Source organism: Pinus tabuliformis, chromosome Q (genome assembly GCF_031772625.1).
Source record: "Pinus tabuliformis cultivar Carrire ecotype Pingquan chromosome Q, CPIR1, whole genome shotgun sequence".
NCBI classification, from domain to species: domain Eukaryota; kingdom Viridiplantae; phylum Streptophyta; class Pinopsida; order Pinales; family Pinaceae; genus Pinus; species Pinus tabuliformis.
The window spans coordinates 277,119,352-277,127,877 of NC_142296.1; positions in this window are offsets into that span (position 1 = coordinate 277,119,352).

An 8,526-nucleotide genomic window follows, 5' to 3' on the forward strand; every position below is an offset into this window, starting at 1 on the left:
CAAACATTTAAACTGACACGTCAATCCTCCACCGTCGATCTGTGCGTAGTGGATCCGATGGTCCACATCTATTTCGGGCGGACAATTAACACGGGGATTAATCGCTGATAAAGCGGTTTCCCTATTCACCCTCGTGCTACGTGTCGAATAGTGAATGGGATAAGGGGTCTAACCTTTGATACAGCTTAAGGCGTTTCGCTCGCTCGAAAACCACTTCCACTGTTGCGAAACCACTTTCGCGATCCAATGGTTGTAATTTATTCACGATCCAACGACCACGATTGAATTGCAGAATCGCAAGTCCACTTGCCAGGATCCTTCCGCTTCAATGCACTGATCTGATCATTCTTACAGACCCAATAAGGTTATAGGTTCCCGTTGATAAAATTTCAAGTTCGGATTTCGGATCCCACTGTGTTTTGCACTAAATCGTAGTGTAAATTGGTTTTACGCTCGCGGGGTCAAAACCATATCAATAAACTTCACCGATCCGATATCGGTGATCCAATGGTCAGGATTAAAGTGGCATCAAACACCGAGATTTATATAAAAAGCCTCCAACTTCTATCAATTCTGTGATTTAGGTGTGAAACATAGAAAAACAAAGGAATAAACACTCGCCAGAATACAAAGGGAAACAAAAGCACAACGAGGGTTTCCACAAGCTCGATAGTTGATCACACACACAATATCATTCATTCACAATAAAATAATTACAGAGTCTTGGCCTTGGACGATTACACAAATAAAAGACCTTTGTTTCAAATACAATCCAAACACTATTCTTGCTCTCGCTCCACTCAATCCTCTCTTGAATCCTTCCTCTCTAGCCTGATTCTTCAAATTAGTGGCCTCTGTTCCTAATCTACCCGTAGGCTTACAACTCCATCATGAATCCTATCTCTCTGTCTCTTTCAGAAAAGAAGGAAAATACATATATGTTCTATCTAACCATCTCCTTCCACAAATGAAGGAATTCACAATATATTTAGAAATCAAATCCTACTCTAACTAATCATTCTAACTACTTGGCTTGATCTCCACACAGGGAGGATCACTTGCCACTTATTCCCAATTCTATTCAGAATTAGGCAACAATTAACTACTTACATACTTTGCAACTAATAAAATTAAACAACCAATTCTTCCTCCAAACTTTCATTAGCAACAACATGTGACCACACCATCACATTGCTGGCTAGGCCTAGATGCTCCCGCATCACATTTATCCGGGTGCCAAGTTGTCTTCTTTGTTGATTGTAGCTCATTTCCAGGAAATTGACCCTTGGGTTCCCAAGACCACTCCTCGGACCATTTCACTTGTTGACTTAGGATGGCATTTTCCTGATCTGTTATTTTGATGGGCTTTTTTTGGTAGGAGTTGCGAATGTGGTTATGAAGTTTATGTGATGGAGACCAAAAAATTTGTAGTCAAACTTTGCTTTGTGTTATTTAAACTGGGTTTTTTGACTGTATATATAGATTCAACACCCTCAAAAACCATTGAGCATTTTGATTGTGAAGAATTAACTTATCAAGCTTGTTATTTCAATGAATTTGTACCAATTCTAAACAAATTAAATTAGAAAATAAACCAAAAACTTTCTAAAAAGTCACGCTTAAACTAGAAAATAAATAACAAATCACCCCACCTATATAAACTGCCATCTAAACTTTCTCGGGATGCATCACTGGTCAACTGACTATGGACAAGCCACCATCAGCATATCACTGGCCACTTCCGCATATAGGAGATAAGATGCTACTCTCATGTACATGAGATATTTCTATTCAAAAACAGACTTTATGTGGAAACAACTTGCCCATCTCGCGGCTGGGCACTATTGCAGTCTGATGTAACCATAAGAAATTTGGGTGGAATCTTCTCTGTTCTTTGGTCCACAGCTGCCAAGAGATTGGCGTTATCTAATGAGGTGAAGCTGCCAAGAGAATAACGTTGTCTAATGAGTTGAAGATTTATATTGCACCACTCTTCTTTTTTTTAATGAAATTTAGTGGTTTTTTTTTTTTTTTAAGAAATTTGATTTTGAGAGTGTTTGATTATTTTTTTAATAGTGGTAATAGATTTACTATTATCAATAATCTCTAGACACTCAAAATCTTAAAGCTTAACTATAACTTTGATTTCCAATTTTTTTATTATCAAAATTATATATAATTTTCCATTTTTTTATCAACAAAAACATAACCTCCTTAAACTACTCAATTAAAATTACCTTCTCAACTGTAAACAACAATTTTCGAATACTTTACTGGCGACCTTCATCTACATCCCAAGGGTTCAATTGTAGCAAAAATCACCACCTTCATCTACATCCCAAGGGCTCAATTGTAGCAAAAAATCACCACTTCACAGGGTGGCACTCCTTTCATTTTGTCTAGATGCATCTCCTCCAGCTAATCTACTGGATCGCTTGGTCGAACTCTTTTGTATGCAACAACAGTGTTCCAACCTATTGATTTCAGACCCTCCGGAGTTTTCATGATACATTTTCTTTGCGTCATCATATTTGGCCATATACACTATAAGAATGAGTAGATCGTCCACTTGAGCAACTCATTTTCTCTTTTTTCCAAAAAATAATTGACTGCACTGCAACATATCATGAGTATGATATAACTGCTCGCAAACTCTTCACATAAGCTTAGCATCTCAAAAATCTCTAGGCTCTGATACCATTGGTTCCTTATAATAGGTATTCATGGAATAAGGAATGCTATTGGTTCGTTATAATAGCTATTCATAGAACAAGAGACACATAAAATTGTTGATGCAATACATTTTAGAAAGGAAAAAATATATTAAATAAATATTTTTATGTGTATTTGTATGGTACAAATGATGATTATAATATATAATTATAGGTGAGTATAATAATTATGTCCAAATTATACTTTTAGTGGATTTTTTTTTTTCCATAATGTTTTCATGAATTTCTCATTAAATCTGTCTTTTCATCTCCAACATCACTCATTTCTTCAAAATTTTCATTCTTACATAGACTTCTATATGAAGAGTTATTCCTTTAAGAAGAGTTATTCCTTCATAGGGTGGTTTCACTCTTGAAATTTTTTTGGGTGGTTTTTTGCTGTTTTTAGCACGTGATTTTTAATTTTAGCAATTTTATAGAGCATGGTAGTTCATTCTATGGTTTTGTAATTCCAATTAAGGAACAATGATTGTTCTCTAATCCATATGCATATTTTATTGTAACATTGTAAAGATAATATATTGAGAAAAATTTCTAGTTTCTGGATTTTTGGGTTTCCACGGTAAAATCTCCATGTTAAATATGTGTGCATGCACGCCATTACATCTTTTTGTTTTTATTAAGAATATTTTTGTAGCAATTAATTATATAAGGTTAAATTCAATAATGTCTTTATCTTTTCTCCATATTTTCCATATACAACCTCTAGAGGTGAAGGTGACAAATATCCAAAACAAGTTTCAAAGGGGTACTTACTATTGGAAATATACAAAACCGTATTTTAAGAGTTCTTGAAAATAGATCAAGTTATCATTCCACATTCTTAGATGATTTTGATGGCAACCTATGAAATTTTGAACCAGTGTCTTGTTCATCACTTATGTTTTTCCATCTATTTCTAAATGAAAATTTTCTTAGATGCTTTTGATGGAAACCTATGAAATGTTGAACCATTGTCTTGCTTATCACTTATGTTTTTCCATCTATTTCTAAATGGAAATTTTCTTAGATGCTTTTGATGGCAACCTATGAAATGTTGAACCATTGTCTTGTTCATCACTTATGTTTTTCCATCTATTCCTAAATGGAATTTTTTATATCTATTCAACTTTGTGCCCATCTTCTCCTAAAGTGTAGTAAAAAGGACATTGAGAAATCTAGTAGATATGTTTAAAGTGATGCTCCTCGGTATCCCAAAGTGCATTCCATGTGTTCAAAGAATAATATTATTGTATCTTTTCCACCAATGATCCTTTTACAAGATATGAGGATGCACATCATACTAAATTTGACCATTATCTTAAATAGGTAGTCATGTTCCCACCTAGGTATTGGAAAACCATCCACAAAATCCATAGAGATGCTCTTCCATGGCATACTAGGTACATGGAAGGAACAATATAGAGCTCTTTCCTAGATATGGGTTTATTGGTACAACAAAGTATGCATCCTCTCATCAACCAAGCTACATCTTCTTGAACAATATGCAGTTGCTGTCTCCCCACCTTGGTTCTATTCATCTCTTGAACATATTTTGCCAAGGTTGATAACTAGTACTAGAACAACACAAGTTTGAGAGTTGCACTAGTTAAAGGTATAACTGCAATTTTTTCTTTAATAGTGTTAAGATACCCATAAATGGCGTCAATATTCATAACATAGGTTGATCTTTCCTATTGTGTGGTCTGAATAGGTGGAGCACAAGAGACCTAAATGAACCATTCTTTGTGATGGGTTTCATGAATAGGTTATGATAGTCTACTAACCAAGTCATGGAATCATTAATCATAATCCCAAGCACTCTAACCAATGATTTTTTTTTATATCCTTCAATTTGGTGCAAATCAGTTGCTTTGAGTTATGCATCTAAAATTAGGCTATAAATCCTATTGTTACCTAATTTAGTCTTTTAACAATACCTTGAGGATTGGTTTGTACAAGCTTGATGTACCATTGTAAAACACTTCCTTTCAATGTGGTTTATGACTTTACAAGCTTAATGTTGGGAACAATGGTCCTCTTTGATATCTAGATCAACTTATGGAGGCACCAATGTTGTTCTACATCAATGTCACCCTTCCCCAAGTACTTGTGAAGGTATAATGCTACATTGATTTCGTCTCTAGTCATATTGTTGGTCTAGTCATTCACAAGAATAAAACATTGAAAGGTTGATTGAATGACCAAAACCATCCCACCACTCAAATTAGAATCAAGACAAAGTTGAGCTTCCACCAACACTAGTTATCCCCATTGAAATTGGATGTTGCGACTACTATTTTTCTAAACTAATATTGGGTGGTTCTTCCAAATATAAACCATAAGAAAAACTAGAAATTACCACCATTGTCATAAAATGTGTAGTGGGCGAAGATCACTCTAAAACTGACTATGCTACTTTAAGTTATACGATATTTGCTATGCTCACCTCTTATCCTTCAAATAATTAGAACACATTTTCAACCACTTGTCAACCACCTTACCATATTGTGACTTCGCAATCACATCTTCTTTTATCAATTAATTAAAATTCTCTTTTAACATGAATTCCTTATGCATTACCTAAGATCCATTAGTAAAAGCATGTTTCCTTATCCATTGTGTTTGCTTGGTTGGTCCCTTTGACTCTTTGGACATCTCATTTCTCTCCATTCCTGTTTATGGAATTTCTTCCACTATCAATCCATGCTCTCTCAACCATTGCAAAACTTTGGCTTTGTGTTTCTGCAACCTCTCCAACTCCTTCAAGCATGCTTCTCAACTCTCATCTTATCATCTTAGCACTTTAGATTCTCCATATCTCCTATATGTAGTCCAACCACCACTTTTCATTTCTTACATTCAAAATCAAGCTTGCTTTGCTCTCTTTTGAGCCTATGCTTTCTCCATGGTACATGCTACCTTCAACTACTCATTCCCACCAATTCCATATAATATCACTCGTGAGTGCAAGTGTTACATTATCATAATAGTACGTTAAAATGCATATAGTCCTCCTCTACTGGAAACATCTTCACCCAAGTCACAATTTCTTTCATTGGCCTCCTATAAGCTCCTTTCTTCAAATGTTCCACTACTTATGAAAAATACTAGCTAAACTCAATAATAAATTAAGCAATATATCCTTATAGTGTGATTTTGCATGCAAAGTACTACATCTCTCATGGCCTTGTGATCAAATTAGGTTTTGAATGTTCCACCCCGGGGGCTTCACTCAATGAACCTATGACATAGCGTGTGCGTTCATGGCATACTAAACAATACCCTTAATTTGACTACATATTGGAAAATAACTCTAAAAATCACTTTATTTAACCCCCTAACAATATGAACCCAATACACCTTCCCAATTTAAAAAGCCCCTACTTTCACTAGATATTGTAGGTATCCATTTTTCATTAAAATTTTGTATACCCCTTTATATTTATATCCCTTTATTTTCATTAACAATGGTAAGCAAATTTTGCACTTAGAAATAATAACCTAAATACCAGGTAGCTGAAAACTTGAAAGTTTCAATTAAAAAAAACACAGATATAATTTTGTTGATTTACAAATACATACTGTGGAAAATTTGAATGGAAAACACATAGATCTAAACTCTCAATTACATCTATATTTTATTGAATACTAAAAAATATACACTACAACAATTCAAAACAAAACCTTGATAACCAACACAATGGCACAACTTTCATCTCGCTTATGGAATAGGAAGAGGAGAGAATGTACAATGGAAATGGACACATGCAAAAGCCTATCTGATTGGACTTTGTCAAATCACATCCCTAACCTGATCACGTAGTGCACCATAGTTGCATGGTAAGAGTGCCAAGTAAGTGTGTCTACATTAGAAGATGAACTGGAGTATGCAAGCATGAATCCCTTCCTTGAGATCTATTTCATCTACCTGAGCTGGGAATTTATCATGCATAAGTATCCTAATTCACTAGGGCTTTGCACCCTTCTACTAAGAATAGATCATGCATTCTAAAAATAAAAAAGCAAAGCTCTGATGATAGAAAACTCTATCCAAAACTAAAATTGCTAAATCTAAAACAACATCTAAACTGGAATTAACTGAAGGTGGCACGTGCATGCCCTTAGTATGCATTCATCCCATTCCAAACAATAGTCTATTTCATTGCCTCCTATGGCATGCATGTGCCATCTACTAAGCAATAGTTTGTATCACTGTCTTCTACACTTTCATTTAACCTATTCATCATTGATGTAAGGAAATGGTGAAGGTGTCATATCTATTGTCTTCTTTGCTGCCCCATCATTGGAAGGATCACTAGCTGAAAAACAAGTAAAAACTCTTAACACATGCATTAGACATAGATCATAGAGGTATTTGTAATGTGATGCATGTCTGCTCTGGATAAAGGTTGCTTGGGAGTGGGAGTGGAAGTGGGAAGTGGGAGCAAGGAGTGACATTTTCAAAAGCTCCTTAGTCAGTAGCAATTTTGGTAACAAATTTTATATAATATATAATTTATATATTTTGATACATTTACGTCAACAAAAACATGTATAATGATGAATTAGTGATAAAAAAACATAAAAACATGGATTAAACCAGATAACATCATTCATATAATAGTTATAATCTTCATCAACCACAAGGCCACAAATTACAATTTCTCATTTATATAGCATGTAAGGGTGCACATAACAAAAACAACATCGAGTGCAATCCATCTCTGAACCAAAAATACATCAGTAAATAGGATTTGGATGGCCCTAACATCCAAAAAAATCATGCTACAACAAATAATTGCATATCATCAAAATCATTTCCTCTTTTGGGATCTTTGACATTAATATCACCCTCTAAGCATTAACATAAGATAGAAAAAATGTAGCATGTCAAGTCAAGATTTTGTTTAAGTGATGGGTACATTTTTAGTAGGGTCATGTAGAGGAGTTTGACAACCAATGTCACTAACATCAAGGTACATAGAGGGCTTGGTGGTCTTTATTAAATATGAGTTCCATACCCTATTACTTGAAAAAATCCAATGGAAACATTGCAATTCCCCCCAATCCTAAAATCTTGAAAAACTGATAAGTTTGCTAGATTTTGATTGAGATATAAAATTCTACTTTCTCCATATGAAATCCAATGAGGTCAAAACCATTCTCAAACATCCTGAGCCATTTCATGGTAATGTCAAAAATTTAAGTAAAAGGATGAAAATGAATTTAACATTACCATTAATTTCATATCAATACTAGGGCCATAGGCTTGAATATTAGGCTACTCTGGACCTAATATTACCATAGTGTTTTATTTCTCCTTCCTACTCTCGATACTCCCATGATACTCTAGAACCTCTATTCTCCATCCCACTTGTGTTTTGCGTCCGCATGGCCAATGTATTGTACAAACAATACATTCTAATAGACATATTGTAGTACAATATATAAAAACCCTTTACAAACCCCCCCCCCCCCCCCCCTGATATTATATGCTCAATATATTATTTCATTTTTTCCTCTTTTTTATGCCCCAATATGAATGCACACGATATGGTATTGCTTTGTGAGTGAATCCCCCGTGTGTTCCACTAGATCTCCCTTCTCCTTTTCTAGGTAATTTATAGTTTCTCCCCAAACCTACTCATCCATTTAAATAACGCCACCAAAAATTCTACCAAAAAAGCTTCATAGATATCATGATCATCATGTAGTAAAGTGGAACAACGAATAGTAGTGTCTACACCACTAGGAGGTTGACTTGTCTAAACCATAAGTCTTCCACATATCTTTGGGTCAATGTAATATTTAT